Below are 7,885 nucleotides of genomic sequence, written 5' to 3'. Positions count from 1 at the left end.
AAACCCACTTCATGGTCATCATCCCCAGGCCATGCCAGTGAGCACCAACCATGAGTCAGAGAAATGGAGTCAAAAGTGCATGTGTGAACAGGAAATCTACTCACTCCCTTTGCTTGTTTCTTTCCCCCAAAGCAGGGTGTCTAGCCAGTCTCTATATTTGAATGATTACATATTTAGAGATATCTTGCTTATTAATTTGTCATAATATTAATGGCTATAGTCTACCTTCATAATTAATGATTGTAAGCCACATGCACTTTCATGGATGGGAACTCTCAAAATACCATTGTAAGAAGATGTACTTGTTCATTCCAGAAGCTGAAGATATGATTCTTTCATTGTCTTTCTAATCTTTTTTAAAAAAGAATTCCATTCTTTTGCTTTTTTATTTCTCTGTAGTTAATTTTTGCATTAATACTATCTTTGATATTGTATTAGCTATAATATTTTAAATTTTTACAAAATGCATATAGATTTAAGTACAGAGCTTCTTTCTGATAATGGAAATACTGATAATGGCAGGGTTTTTTTTTTTTTGTTCAAACTCCTTGTGTATTATTAGAATGGAGAACATTATTTTACCCAGATTTTGCAGGGAGCTCAGAAGACACTATTCAAACATTAAAAGAATACAAATTTTATTAACCATCACCATTTTTATTAGGCAATAACCTGTTGCTCTCTTTTCATGGAAAATGGTATTATAGAACAATATTACTCATAAAAAATGGAATTTGGTATTTACATTAGTATTAATGCAGTTACATGATCATAACTTAACAATGGAGGAAACAAAACCAGCCTTACTAAGAGTCAGGAGCCAGAGCAACTCCAAGATGTAAGGAGAAACAGTTCTTCATTTCCCTTTTCCCAAAGAGATGTGCATATGCACAGGGGCTACTCTTAACTGACACCTATTTAGAGGAATGGCTGCAGTAGTGTTTTTCTTGCTTGATTTATTCATTTTGTTGCTTGACATTCTCCATTCATCTCTGAAATGGATGTATCAGCAACCCAGACTAACACATAAGGCATTTTAAATGCTCAGTAGCCTTTAAAATGTCAGTTCTTCATATATTTATTTTTGATAAAATGTACATAGATATGAGGCACTAGACTAATTTTGACTTATTAAAATTAATTCATGAGGGTCTGTAGAGGTGGCTTAGTGGTTTAAAGCACTTAGCTACCCTTCCAGAGGACCTGGGTTCAATTCCCAATACCCACATGACAGCTTAAAACTTCACATAATTCCAGTTCCAGTGGTCTGACACCATTGCCCAGACATATGTAAAGTCAAAACACCAATGCATATAAAATAAGAATAAATTTTTTTAAGAAAACTTTAAAAAATGGATACATGGAGAGCTGGGTATCTGGAATCCAATCTGAAAGAGAAGCTCATGTTCCCCTCCCATGTTGTGTCTGTCTTCAATACCCTTTTCTCCTATATTTTTCTCTGTCTACCAGTACTGTCTCCAACTTACTCTATAAGATTCCTCTATGTGCATCTCAAATTATGTACTCCTTTTTTCTACTCATTTTGGATCACTGTGTAAAAGACTGTGTAAAAACACAGTATAAAGTACATATATACATATAAAATATGTGTATGAACTCCTATGTAATCCTATTTATGATTACATGGTTTTGGTAAGTACATGTATATCCTTCTGTAATAGATATGGCTAACTATTTTTAAAATAATTTTTGTTCATCTTTATATGTTTGATGTTATGTGGCCATTTATTTTCTTCTTTAAAGTATTTATTCTTTATACTTTAACATACGTATTTAACAACAATAATAACTCCATCATCCTCCCAGACATTTGAAGACTAAATACTTCACTTTCTCCATTTCTTTTCACAATTCAATACTATTGTTCTGTAGTCATCAAAAACACCTCTGTTTTTCTCCAATAATCAAAAATTATTCTGGAGGTGGCTGGAGGGATGACTCAGTGTTAAAAAGTACTTCTCACTCCTGAAGAGGACCTGAGTTACTCTTGTTTGTTTCCCAATGCAAATGGGCCATTCATAAACACCTGTCATGCTAGCTGCAGGGCCATCCAGAGATGCTGGGCTAAGTGGCACCTGCCCTCACACAGACATATTCATGTGCAGACAAACACATTCACATCCAAATAAAGAAAAACTTTTTTGTTTTAGGATAGAATGTTCTATATATATCTGTTAAATCTAATTGGTCCAAGGCTTCAATTAGTTTCATTGTGTACCTGTTTAGTTTCTGTTTTCCTGATCGGTCCATTGAGGAAAGTGCAGTGTTGAAGTCACCCACAATTATTGTGTTAGGTGCAATGTGTGCTTTTAGTTTTAATAAAGTTTCTTTTACGAAAGAGGGTGCCCTTGCATTTGGGGCATAGATGTTCAGGATTGACAGTTCTTCTTTTTGTATTTTTCCTTTGACCAGCAAGAAGTGTCCCTCAGGGTCTCTTTTCATGACTTTGGGTTGAAAGTCAATTTTATCTGATATTAAAATGGCTACTCCAGCTTGTTTCCTGAGACCATTTGCTTGTAAAATTGTCTTCCAGCCTTTTACTCTAAGGTAGTGTTTGTCTTTGACCCTGAGGTGTGTTTCCTGTAAGCAGCAAAATGTAGGGTCCTGTTTATGTATCCAGTCAGTTAGTCTGTGTCTTTTTATTGGGGCATTAAGTCCATTGATAGAAGACTCCCCACCATGTAATAAGGATACATGTTCTACTATGTTCACAGCAGCCCTATTTGTAATTGCCAGATGCTGGAAAGAACCCAGGTATCCCTCAACAGAAGAGTGGATGCAAAAAATGTGGTATATCTACACAATGGAGTACTATTCAGCCATTAGAAACAATGAATTCATGAAATTCTTAGGCAAATGGATGCAGCTAGAGAATATCATACTAAGTGAGGTAACCCAGACTCAAAAGGTGAATCATGGTATGCACTCACTAATAAGTGGATATTAACCTAGAAAACTGGAATACCCAAAACATAATCCACACATCAAATGAGGTACAAGAAGAAAGGAGGAGTGGCCCCTGGTTCTGGAAAGACTCAGTGAAACAGTATTCAGCAAAACCAGAACGGGGAAGTGGGAAGGGGTGGGTGGGAGGACAGGGGAAGAGAAGGGGGCTTGCGGGACTTTCGGGGAGTGGGGGGGCTAGAAAAGGGGAAATCATTTGAAATGTAAATAAATTATATCTAATAATAAAAAAAATTGCAAAAAAAAATCAGGAGACAGCAGGTGTTGGAAAGGGTGTGGAGAAAGAGGAACACTCCTCCACTGCTGGGAAAAAAAATAAAAAAAAAAAAAGAAAAACTTTTAAGGGTTATGGGACTATTTACATGTTTTATCTGGTCCTTATTTAACTTAGATATTTGGTGTCTGTCTAGAAAATTGTCCATTTCATCCAGATTCTCAGTTTTGTTGAATATAGGCTTTTGTAGTAAGATCTGATGAGTTTTTGGACTTCCTCAGTTTCTGTTGTCACATCTCCCTTTTCATTTTGTTAATTTGTATACTGTCTCTGTGCCCTCTGGTTAGTTTGGCTAAGGGTTTATCTATCTTGTTGATTCTCTCAAAGAACCAGCTCCTGATTTTGTTGATTCTTTCTATAGTTCTTTTTATTTCTACCTAGCTGATTTCAGTCCTGAATTTGATTCTTTCTTCCCATTTACTCCTCTTGGGTGTATTTGCTTCTTTTTGTTCAGAGCTTTCAGGTGTGTTGTTACGCTACTAGTATATGTTCTCTCCAGTTTCTTTTTGGAGGCACTCAGAGCTATGAGTTTTCCTCTTAGTACTGTTTATTTTGTCCCACAAGTTTTGGTATGCTGTGCCTTCATTTTCATTAAATTCTAAAATCTTTAATTTCTTTCTTTACTTTTTCTTGACCAATTTATCATTGAGTAGGACATTGTGCAGCTTCCATGTGTATGTGAGCTTTTGGTTGTTTTTGTTGCTATTGAAGACCAGCCTTAGTCTGTGGTGATCTGATAGGATGCATGGGATAATTTCAATCTTATTTTATTTGTTGAGGCCTCTTATGTGACCAATTATATGGTCAATTTTGGAGAAGGTACCTTGAAGTGCTGAGAAGAACGTATATTCTTTTGTTTTAGGATGAAATGTTCAGTAGATATCTGTTAAATCCATTTGGTACATAACTTCTGTTAGTCTCTCTGTTTGTTTGTTTAGTTTGTATCTTTCATTGTTGACAGTGGGGTGTTGAAGTCTCTCACAATTATTGTTTGAGGTGCAATATGTGCTTTGAGCTTTTGTGCCATTTTTTTATGAATGTGCATGCCCTTGAATGTCAAGCATATATGTAAATAATTGAGAGTTCTTCTTGGTAGATTTTTCCTTTCATAAGTATAAAGTGTCCTTCCTTATTCTATTTGATAACTTTTGATTAAAAGTTGATTTTGCTTGATATTAGAATGGCTGCTCCATCTTGTTTCCTGGGACCATTTGCTTAGAAATATTTTTCCAGCCCTTGATTCTGAGGTAGTGTCTGTCTTTGTCACTAAGGTACATTTCCTGTATGCAGCAAAATACAGGGTCCTGTTTACATATCCAGTCTATTAGTCCAAGTCTTTTTATTGAGGAATTGAGTCCATTGATGTTAAGAGATATTAAGGAATAATGATTGTTGCTTACTGTTATTTTTGATGTTATTTTTGTTTGTGTTGCTATCTTCTTTTAGTTTTGTTGAAAGAAGATTACGTTCTTGCTTTTTTTAGGGTGTACTTTCCCTCCTTTTGTTGGCGTTTTCTATTATCCTTTGCAGAGCTGGATTTGTGGAAATATATTGTGTAAAATTTTTTGTCATGGAATATATTGGCTTCTCCATCTACAGTAATTGAGATTTTTGCTGCGTATAGTAGTCTGGGATAGCCTTCGTGTTCTCTTAGGGTCTGCATGACATCTGCTCAGGATCTTCTAGCTTTCATAGGCTCTGGTGAGAAGTCTGGTGTAATTCTGATAGTACTTCTTTTATATGTTACTTGACCCTTTTCCCTTACTGCTTTTAATATTCTTTCTTTGTTTTGTGCATTAATGTTTTGACTATTATGTGAAGAGAAGAATTTTCTTTCTGGTCCAATCTATTTGGATTTCTATAGGCCTCTTGCGTGTTCATGGGCATCTCTTTCTTTAGATTAGGGAAATTTTCTTCTATAATTTTGTTGAAGATATTTACTAGCCCTTAAGTTGGGAATCTTTGCTCTTGTCTATACCTATTATCCTTTGATTTGTTCTTCTCATTGTGTCCTGGACTCTCTGCATGTTCTGGGTTAGGACTTTCTGCATTTTGCATTTTCTTTGACTGTTGTGTCAATATTTTCTATGGTGTCTTCTGAACCTGAGACTCTCTCCTCTATCTCTTATATTCTGTTGGTGATGCTTGCATCTATGGCTCCTGATCTCTTTCCTATGGTTTATATCTCTATGGTTTTCTCCCTTTGTGATTTCTTTATTGTTTCTATTTCTATTTTTAGATTCTGGATGGTTTTGTTCAATTCCTTAACCTGTTTGGCTGTGTTTTCCTGTAATTCTTTAAGAGATTTTTGTGTTTCTTCTTTAAAGGCTTCTAGCTGTTTACCTTGTTCTCCTGTATTTCTTTAAGGGAGTTATTTATGTCCATTTTAAAGTCCTCTATCATCATCATCAGATATGATTTTAAATCAGAATCTTGTTTTTCTAGAGTGTTGGGGTATCCAGGGCTTGCTATGGTAGGAGAACTGGGTTCTAATGATGTACAAGTAGTCTTGGTTTCTGTTGCTTATGTTCTTACCCTTGCTTCTTGCCATCTGGCTATCTCTGGTGTTAGCTGGCCTTGCTGTCTCTGACTGTTGCCTGTCCCTCCTGCAAGCCTGTATGTCAGTGCTCCTGGGAGACCAGTTATCTCAGGGAGGAATTTGGGTATGGAGAGCTGGGGCACAGGGTCAGCTCTGGGATACATATGGAAACAGGAAGGATCCTGTTCTCAGCTGTTCCTTGGTTCCTGTTCCCTGATAGCTCTGTGTGGGTCTCTCTTTGGCCAGGAATTTGAGCAGAAGTGGTTGTCATACCTTTGCTCACAGGTAGGTCAGTACTCTGGGGACCCCAGCTCTCTCCCAATGGTATTTAGCAATGGAGTGCCCTGGTGCAGATAGAAACCAAAATGATCCTGTCCCAGGCTGCTCCTAGGGTCCTGTGTCCTGAGGGCTCCTGGCAGGTCCTTCTGAGCAGAAGTAGTGGTCTTTACTGTGCTCACAGATCTGCACTCCAGCGAGCCCAGCTCTCTCCCAGAGTTATTTGGGTATGTAGAACTGTGGCATGGGATAACCTCTGGGCACAGATGGAAATCTGTTTTGCCATTGTCTTAAGTGATCTCTACGGACGGATCTTTTGGCCACCAAAGGGGTAGTGACCCACAGGTTGAAAACTACTGGTATAAAGAGTCCTAAAAAGGTCTTAATTAAAAAAAAAGTTCAAACATTTTTTTGTGTGTGTGTCCTGTGGTGGTTTGAAAAAAGAAATCAACTCATATATTTAGGCACTTCATCTTGAGCTAGTGGCACTGTCTAGGGGGCAGGGTGTTATGAAGATTAGTTGCTGGAGGAAATACATCATGAGAGTTTAGAGACTCATTTGTGGATTTCTCTCTGCTTCTTGTATATGGATGTAAATGTGATCTTTCAGCTTACTATTCTGGCACTAATAGCAGCACCCCGCCTACAATGATGAGCCCTTCTTCTAGAACCCTGGCTAAAACAAATTATTTTTTATATGTTGTTTTTCATCCTGATATTCTATCATAATAACAAAAAGTTGCTACTACAAGCCCATGCTCTACAATCTCAGGGCAGAAGCAATGATTTGCACATTCTAGGCCTATAAACAAGGATACCTGAATCTCCCTGCTAATTAGGTTGGGACCAGAGGACAGAGTAAGAGCAAAGGGATGTAGTTGGAGAAAACAACTATACTGTTCAGATGTGATAGACTCCATCAGTATTCTGGGTGTCGACTTAGTGTGGTCCCAGGAGTTATCTCTGAAAGTCAAAGTACATACAAAATGACTGGCAACTGTAAATGGCCTGAACTCAGTCAGATGTTTGGAAGGAGAAAGGCTAGAAGACTAATGGTAAAGGTTGGAGGCAGAAGGATGTGAGTGAACACTGAGAGTAGCTGATATGGGTAAAGATTTTTGTAACATTCCATCACAGAAAATCTGCTTGAAAGAGATAAAAATGATTCAGCAGGTTCCCTTAGCAGCCATTATCTCATGGATACCCTGGCCCTGACAGGATAGCTATGGATGGCAAACACAAGTAACAATTGGATTCCCATTATGTGTCCATGCTCAACAGGGCTACCACAACTCTAGCTATGGATAAGTGTTCTATTGTTCAATAGTGCACCTCTTAATGAGTGCCTTATACTGATATTTTTAATGAACAGACAACTTAGCTAGTATAATGACAACTTATTGTCCTTCCCTCTATCTCCAACATCCTCTGGCCTTGATGAGCACCTCTACTCACATACATAATTTCCCTCCCCAATGCAAATGATTTTAAATTAATAAAAGACTCTGGTTATATTGAAGGATCTATACTGATTTATATCTGATCGTGTATCCCAGTCACTCTTCCTCATTACTCCACCTCAGATGTTTTTCTTGGGGTCAGTTGGGATCTTCTACTTTATATCAAAGAGAACATAAGTGGGTATAAAGGCAAGAGGTCTACAGATGAAGAACATGGTGGAGACCCTATATACTGTTTATGGTTTGGAGGTCATCTGAGGCAAAGGGAGCTGTCTTTTGTTCCATTAACCCACAACTTTTATGCTTCCAGAGAACAAGAACACCAACAAACTATGCATGGGCTATTTTCCA

Source organism: Apodemus sylvaticus, chromosome 11 (assembly GCF_947179515.1).
Source record: "Apodemus sylvaticus chromosome 11, mApoSyl1.1, whole genome shotgun sequence".
In the NCBI taxonomy this organism is placed as follows: Eukaryota; Metazoa; Chordata; class Mammalia; order Rodentia; family Muridae; genus Apodemus; species Apodemus sylvaticus.
The sequence above is the reverse complement of the archived record's forward strand: the minus strand, read 5'-3'. Positions refer to the sequence as shown.